The 8,992-nt window shown below is 40.5% G+C and overlaps 1 long non-coding RNA gene across 1 annotated transcript; it reads left to right on the top strand.

Moving 5' to 3' along the window:
* Positions 1–436: 436 nt before the first annotated feature.
* On the top strand, positions 437–8,575 carry LOC145858007 (uncharacterized). The gene is made up of 4 exons (XR_014378733.1): positions 437–722; positions 2,332–2,459; positions 2,615–3,414; positions 7,464–8,575. It is a non-coding gene; the product is annotated as an uncharacterized LOC145858007 (long non-coding RNA).
* Positions 8,576–8,992: the final 417 nt, after the last annotated feature.

The raw sequence follows: 8,992 nt of genomic DNA, 5'->3' as shown, positions 1-8,992 counted from the left end.
TAGAGAATTAGAAATAGCACTACAGAATATCATCAAATGTAGGAACAAGCTGATACCTGACTTAATATTATTAATAACTAGACTACACTGTCTGATTCAGTAACAAAGAAAGAAATAATTGGGTCACTGTCTGTCACTCCTTGACAAACACAATCACTTAAATGACAATAGAATAACCTGGAGAAGAATTGGTGAGAAGCAGTGTTGTTGAAACATGTTTCTGTGTGAAAATGTATGTTTGAGCACAGACATTACACTGATAAAGGGTATTAAAAAAGGCCTGGATACCAAACAAAATAAAAACTTTACGATTATCATTGTTGTTACAACGGTTACTATCATTAAGCCTACATTATGCTGCATACCATTGAGTATTCACCCCTACTAATAACTATTGTTATATAGTGAATGATTGGTTTATCAAACCATATTTTACAGTTTTGCTGTTTATTCAGCTGAACAGCAAAAAAATATGTGCAGTTGGATGGTTGACCCTCTTACTGCGGTGACACACTCAGGACTTACTGGATACTGCAAAACACGGAGAGCAAAAATAAAACAAGCATTTCCGTCCATTGTTGAGGGAGGCGTGCCACAGGGAGAAGGAAAGCGGATCATGGCTGAAGGGAACACTTTTGCCAACGACATACTTACGATTAGCCTACCAGGCTGCCACCCTGGAATTTGGACTAAGGCACGTTCACCGCTGTCGTCCTCCCAAGGTACTCCAACCTTTGCAAATAATAGCAATCTTTTGGGCACAGGGAAACACTGTCATTTTATAGGGAAAACCCCACCCTCAGATAACGAGACATACCTGGGCACAATCACAGTTAGGTGACGCATGTCACACTGTAGAAATGTATTCTCAAACCACTCGTGGGCCATATGTTGACACCCCTGTATGACAGTATGACCCCCAAAAAATACTTAATTAGAAGAAAATCTAATTACGTTGGTATCCAGGCACTCCGCGTTGCGTCGTGCTTAAGAACATCCCTAAGCCATGGTTTATTGGCCATATACTACACCCCCTCAGGTCTTATTGCTTAATTATACACGTGATTTCAGGACTCGTTACAGACAACATACAAAATGATAAAAAATTGCTATATTCTGTAAATAATTATTTGTCAGCTGTCTGTGCTGATGAACTGTGTCACAGCACTTTTCTGATTAGACCCCGTTTGCTTTTCTCCTTTAACTCATGGTTAGTGGATAGATGATTAGGTCAAATATCCATTTTAGCAGCAGTACTTGACCCCTTTTACAATAAATGTAATACCTAAGTAATTACATAGGCAGGTATTGTGTATTTACAGTGCAGCTACATATTGTCACATAACTACTTTTTTATTTTACAGGCAAGTCAGTTAAGAACAAATTCTTATTTTCAATGACGGCCTAGTGGGTTAACTGCCTTGTTCAGGGGCAGAACGACAGATTTTTACCTTGTCAGCTCGGGGATTTGATCTTGCAACCTTTCGGTTACTGGCCCAACACTCTAACCACTAGGCTACACTGCTGCCCCACTTTCAGGTCTTATACCAGTTTGCATCATACAAAAAAACAAACAAGCGTGCGCATATAAACTGAATTAATTTGAGCTTGTTTAAAAGTTTCTTGCAAATGGAAATGTCAATGTTTTGGATTGTTATTTTACTGGTTATGCAAGCCATTTCTAATGCTTCTCAGGTCACTGTTGTGAGGTTATGCCCTACTGTTCTGATAAAGGAGTAATCGGAGAAGTGCAACATTTGTAAGTTGGATCGGCAACTGTCTGCATTATGTGCGGTTACGCCCTCTAAAATAAAGAGAACTTTGAATCCCAGATAACATAGGTTCTCAGTATGGTCTAGTAGATAATTGTAGCTCTTATTGTAAAGATAAAGGGCAATAAAGTTATATTGACTTAAGGCCATATAAAGAGCAGGGAAAGACTAATAGTTAGAATTAGATTATACATTATAAAATGTTTGAGCCCAAAAGAAACAGTAAGCAAACACAAAAGTATCCACAATCAGAAACTTTTATTTATCAGTCCTTCAGAGTTCTTTTTACATCTTGTGTTAAATGGAGTTGTCCTTCATGGTGTCCTCCACAAGGACCTGGTGGTAGGTGAGCAGGGGCTGCAGGTCGGCCACCAAGGACTCCACCATGCGAAGCTGAAACAGAACATTAGACTGGGTTTGTAGCTCAAGGCTAAAATGGAGGACCTTTATTATAAAAAACAAAAAAAAACAAATTGTTAAAGTGAATGAAGCATGACAGTTAAGACTCACTTGAACTAACCTGCATTTCATTTTCATCTCTCTCTGCCTCCGCCCCCAGATCTTCAAGAGGCCAGCGAACAGAGCCTGCATGCTCTCTGTCTCCCTCTTCATGTCAGTCTTCAGCCTACTCATCTCGTCCCTCTGGCCCCACAGCGTCCTCTGCCACCTCCACAGCACCGTCTCCAGGTAGGAGTGCTCATCCTGGGCTCTCATCTCTACTTCTAGTTCTGGGTTCCCTTGGGCCTAGTCGAGCTGTTGTGGATCTGGGTGCATTTCCTGACTCTGGTTTAAGGCGTTTGGAGGCTTCCCCACATTCTCATCATCTTCTTCCACCTTCCCAGCTCATCCACCCCAGCCTATCTTGAGGCGCAGTATGGCGCTGACCTTCTGCACCTTCTCCCTCATGCGCTCCTCCATGCCGCCCATTTCCTGGTTGGTCTCCATCTCCCGGTGGACGGTTTCCTCGCTCTCCTGGGCATCTTGCTGCTGCTTCTGTTTCAACTCCTCTGCCTTCTGCCTCTTCAGAGGCATCGGCAACCATCTAAAAGAGAGAGGGTTACGGTCAATGAATAATAAACAGATACATCAGTATTACCTCATCTTGTTTGCCCTTATCTTGACAAAGGAAAAATGCTCACCAACAGGGATGTAAACAAATTTGTTCACATTTGAGAGATATAAGCTTTTTGTGTGTATGGAACGTTTTGGGGATCTTTTATTTCAGTTAATGAAACATGGGACCAACACTTTACATGTTGCATTTATGTTTGTGTTCAGTATACATTCACTTAAGGGTCTGAGTGTGTGTGTGTCCCAATAGCCTTACATGGTTTCCTTCCCTTGTATCCTTAACTTTGTAATAAACTATTAGGTAATGTGAGAGCAATAAGCCCTGGTTAACATAGGTATCCATCCACTGTATTGTTTTCACCCATTCAGAACGGTTATATCAGTAACCTAAAAGAAAGGAGTTGAGGAGAGGCACTCAGGCACCAGCACCACTGTAGAGAATTGGAACATGGTGAGCATGTGTCTGCTTGGTTGCTGCATTTTGATTGGTCCCGCTGTGGCTGATAAGACCTCTACTTTGCCCTAACATTTTTACCTCTGAATGAGAGGGAAAATGGCAACTGCAGGAAAGGTTAGTGTGTATATTATACTCTCATGTAAATTGCCTTCAGAAAGTATTCACAACCCTAGACCTTTTCAAAATGTTGTGGTGTTACAAAGTGGGATTAAAATGGATTTAATTGTAATTTTTCTGTCAACAATCTACACAAAATAATGTCAAAGTGGAAGAAAAAAAATATGAAAAATGAAACACTAATATATCTTGATTAGGCCTGAGTCAATACATGCTTGAATCGCCTTTGGCAGTGATTACAGCTGTGTGTGTTTCTGGGTAAATCTCTAAGAGCATTCCATACCTGAATTGTGCAACATTTGCCAATATTATTTTCTGTCTAATTGGTTGTTGATCATAGCTATACAACCATTTTCAGGTCTTCAAAATGATTTTCAAGCAGATTTAAGTCAAACTGTAACTTGGTCACTCAGGAACAGTCACTGTCTTCTTGGTAAGCAACTCCAGTATAGATTTGGCCTTGTGTTTTAGGTTATTGTCCTGCTGAAAGGTGAATTCATCTCCCAGTGTCTGGTGTAAAGCAGACAACCAGGTTTTCCTCTAAGATTTTGCCTGTGCTTAGCTCCATTCCGTTAAAATTTTCATCCTGAACCTCCCCCAGTCCCAAGTATACCCATAACATGATGCAGCCACCGCTATGCTTGAAAATGTGAAGGTACTCACTAATGTGTTGTATTGGATTTGCCTCAAACACAACACTTTGTATTGAGGACAAACAGTTAATTGCTTTGCCACATTTTTAGCAAAATTTCTTTATTGCCTTGTTGCAAACAGGATGCATGTTTTGGAATATTTTTATTCTGTACAGGCATCCTTCTTTTCACTCTGTCGATTAGGATAGGATTGTGGAGTAACTACAATGTATTGATCCATCCTCAATATTCTCCTATGACAGCCATTACATTCTGTAACTGTTTTAAAGTTACCATTGGCCTCATGGTGAAATCTCTGAGCGGTTTCCTTCCTCTCCGGCAACTGAGTTAGGAAGTATGCCTGTATCTTTGTAGTGACTGGGTGTATTGATACACCATCCAAAGTATACTTAATCCCATGCTCAAAGGGATATTCAATGTCTTCTTATTTATTATTTTACCCATCTACTAATAGGTGCCCATCTTTGCGAGGCATTGGAAAACCTCCTTGGTCTTTGTGGTTGAATCTGTGTTAACTGCTCAACCTAGGGACATTACAGATAATTGTACTGTATGTGTGGGGCACAGAGATGAGGTAGTCATTCAAAAATAATGTTAAACACTTATTGCGCACAGAGTGAGTCCATGCACATTATTATGTGACTTGTTAAGGAAATTGGGGTTAAATACTTGACTCAAAACATTTTAGCTTACATTTTTTTATTAACTTGAAAAACATGATTCTATTTTGACATTATGTGGTATTGTGTGCAGGCCAGCGACAAAAGAAAATCTATATTTATTCAATTTTAATTCAGGCTGTAACACAACAAAATGTGGAAAAGTCAAGGGGTGTGAATACTTTCTGAAGGCATTTTAATTGTTCCATATTTTTCTAAATGTGATATGTCAACAAAACTATCTGCGTAGTCCAGTGGAGGCTGCTTAGGGGAGAACGGCTCATAATAATGGCTGGAATGGAGTGAATGGAATGGTATCAAATGCATGGTTTTCATGTTTCATACCATTTCATTCCAGCCATTATTATGAGCTGTCCTCCCCACAGCAGCAGTCCACTGTCACATGGCCAGACAAGATGCATCTCCTTACTCATTTCAATCTACACATTTGATAGAAAGAAACACACATTTGACAAATCAAACCTTTTTAACTTAGTTTAAACTTGGCCACCAATTTCATGCCAAGGAATCATGTTTGGCTTAGCACTCAAAGCGCATACAGAATATCCAATATATAAACAGTCGTTTTTCCTTTGCCACGGATAGTGTAGTCAGACACAAGCAGGGAGACAGATCTTTAGGCTCTCCAGCTCAGCCAGTGTTTATAAGAGGGTGTGCTATTTTGTGTGCTGTATTCTCACTCAGCAGCCGTGTCTCCCCCCAAAAAACTGTACTATGAGGTCATGTGTGATATTCCAATGTATCAAAGGTCATGTAGAATATTGCTAAACTTTACAGAGTATGATTATTGTTTTTCAAATGAAAAGAAAGGCATAAATCCAGGGCTTGAGCAATCTGTAGTTTTGGGAGAGGAGACAGTCCACTGTTGCAATTATTTCCCCACAATCCGTGGCAAAGGAAAAACTGTTGTTTATAAATTGGATATACTGTATGTGTCCGGGGGTAAATCCATCTTTGAGTGCTAAGCCAAACATGATTCCTTGGCATTAAATTAGTGGCCAAGTTTAAACAAAGTAAACAAGGTGTGATTTGTCAAATGTGTGTTTCTATCAAATGTGTAGATTGAAATGAGTAAGGAGATGCATCTTGTCTGGCCATGACAGTGAACTGATGTGATCCGATGCCGGGCCGCAGTTGCATGCTAGGCTGGAAAGCCCCTCTCCATGGAGGAAGTGCGCATCAAGATAAAGGTCACAAGGTCATGTACTATAGCATGGAACCACTGGTGTACCTTAGACCTGGGTCACAATAGCACACAGTATTATTAACGGCTTTCTTTCACTTACGTTCGATTCGATTGATTTAGCTTGCCATGTTGCAGTGCTCCTTACAGTAAGAGATTACTGTGAAGATGGGACAAGTTCTGAGAGGGGGGAAAGTTGAGTGGGTGACCAGAAATCATAGGGCAAGAGTCCAGGTACCCTTAAATTACTAACATCATTGACATTTATAGGAGGTGGTTTCATGATTGCCCTTGAAAACACTGCAGTTATTGTAATTACCTAAGTGGACAATGGTAAAGTTGAATCATCTCCTAAATTGGCTGAATTAAAATACACTGAATGTGTTGCCCCTGGGATCTGCCATACAGATTCCTGAACCCTGAGTGGCTCGAACCCAGAGGGGGTTTCCCCTGTCATGTTGGGCCATGAAGGTGCTGGGACGATGGAGAGCGTTGAAGAGGGCGTCACAAAATTCAAACCAGGTAGTCATACCAGAGAGGAAGAGGCGAAGCGAGAGATTTCACTCTCACCAAAATAAGCCCAATAAGTTTCTATGGGTTTATTTTGGATCTAAGCTTGTCGCCAGCCTTCCCGCCTTTGGGACGACGACTCCCATTGTTAGGGCGGAGATGTGAGCATCTCGTCATTATATACAGATCTCTGATCATACTGAGTGAGTCAGTATGAGTGAGTCAGAAAAACTGAGTGAGTCAGAAAAACTTAACAGAAGGACATTGTTACCTCCTATTGCTCACGTTCCAAGAGCTTTCAATCATTTTATTTAAATATCTTGATATAATAGCTTTCACAAGTTATTTATTGTGTGTGTTTTTAGGGGATACTGTGATCCTCCTTTACCTCCCTCAGTGTGGAGAGTGCAAGTTTGTAAAAATCACAAAACTAACCTGGTCAAAAGATCAGGTGAGTGTTCTGGGCACAGCCAACAAAATCAGAGACAACCTCTAGCCACTACGTCTGGTTGTCACTAGTTGCCACAGCCACCAAGTCAAAATAGCTACATCATAATAATTCATGAAAACAAAGATGTGCTTTTGGTCTTAATTTAAGGTTAGCAGTATGGTTAAGGTTAGGGTTACAGTTAGGTTTAAAATCAGATTTTAAGACAAATTGTAGAAATAGGCTGGGTTCATTCAGTCAATTCTCCCGTAAGGGGATAAATCTGGCTCACTTCATGGGCTGCAGCACTTTCTCTGAGTACATGGTGGTGGCAGACATCTCTCTGGCCAAGGTGGACGAGAAGGCAGGGCTGTGGGATTTCCACAGGCTACGGGGCAGCAATTAACATAGGTAAGGTCAGTCACTGGATTTCCTGATGGTAGTGTCTCTAAAAGTTTTGAAAACAGCATGCCATTTTGTAAAAGCAGAATATTTCCTTACAAACACAACTGATTCAACTGATTGTGTATAGCAGGAAAAAACTCTCACCTAGTCTCTTTTGGTGATTTCCATTCCCAACGATGTCCTTACAGGTGGAGACGGGCTCAACCTGTGCAGTGTTTGGCCTTGGCACGTTGGGCCTGGCTGCCATCAAGGGATGCAAAGCAGCTGAGGCGACCAGGATCATGGGATTGACCTCACAGTTTTAAAGTGGCCAAGGAGTTTGGATTATTCCTTCATATGTGTGTGCGCAACATGGGGATCATGGTGAGGAAGTGGATTCTACCTTTACAGACCACCCTTGAGTGTTTGGGTAATTAATTACCATCTTACTGACAATGTGTAGAAAGAGTGGACAGTGCTTTTCTCAAATTTTATGATTTTTTTTTAACAAAGTCAACAAATGCTCAACTAAGCAGGGGTGTAAAGTAATTAAGTAAAAATACTTGAAAGTACTACTTAAGTAGTTTTTTGGGGGTATCTGTACTTTACTACATTCCTAAAGAAGATTATATACTTTTTTCCATGACACCCAAAACTACTCGTTACATTTTGAATGCTTAGCAGGACAGGGAAATGATCAAATTCACACACTTATCAAGAGAACATTCCTGGTCATTCCTACTGCCTCTGATCTGACAGACTCACTAAACACATGCTTCATTTGTAAATGATGTCAGTGTTGGAGCTTGCCCCTGGCTGTCCGTAAACTAAAATAAAGAAAATGATGCTGACTGGTTTGCTTAATATAAGGAATTTGAAATGATTTATACTTTTACTTTAGATACTTAAGTATATTTCAAACCAAATACTTTTAGACTTTTACTCAAGTAGTATTTTACTGGGTGACTTTCACTTCAGTCATTTTCTATTAAGGTATCTTTACTTTTGAAAATTGGGTACTTTTTCCACCACTAGTGTTGTAATCAAAATTGTAGCATATGTTACACCTAATGGTCAATGTGGCACGATAGCAAGGTTACAGCTGTGTAAGTGACTGTTCCAGAGTGCGGCCCTGAAGGCTTGTCAGCAGAAGGGCAAAAGATCTCTCACCCATTCCAACTGGTGACAGGATGAACTTGGGCAGGAACTGGGATGGGTCTAATGTGTTAGTGAGAGCCAAAATCTCTGTGTAGTTGTCACCCCACATAATCCAATCATTTATTAACCAGTTGTCTATCATTTGACTGAACTGAGGTCATGCTTTGCATTCCATAGGATTAACAAGTGTGGAGGGTGTTCCTAAACTGGTCAGTGAGTACATGAACAATAAGCTGAAGGTGGATGATTGTGACCCACACACCACCCTTCGAACGGATCAGAGGGCTTCAGTAGAATGCATGCTGGGAAATTAAGGCATTGCACAAAAATCACAACAAAGCCTGCTTTCCATTTTGTGTTTACTAAATGTAAATCATTCTCATCGTTTCCTCGGTCTTGCAGTATTCGTGTTGTCCTGAAATGTTAGATTTCAAGAGGCGGCTCTGAAAACCATAACATCACTCCTTATTTCTCCATTTCAATTGAATACATTAAATCAAAGGATACTCAAAGGATTGTCTTACTGGTCAAATTCATTTGAACCTCGTCGCCAGGATAATTGAGCATAGCATTGGGAGAA

Source organism: Salmo salar, chromosome 09 (assembly GCF_965601325.2).
Source record: "Salmo salar chromosome 09, fSalSal1, whole genome shotgun sequence".
In the NCBI taxonomy this organism is placed as follows: Eukaryota; Metazoa; Chordata; class Actinopteri; order Salmoniformes; family Salmonidae; genus Salmo; species Salmo salar.
The sequence above is the reverse complement of the archived record's forward strand: the minus strand, read 5'-3'. Positions and strand labels throughout refer to the sequence as shown.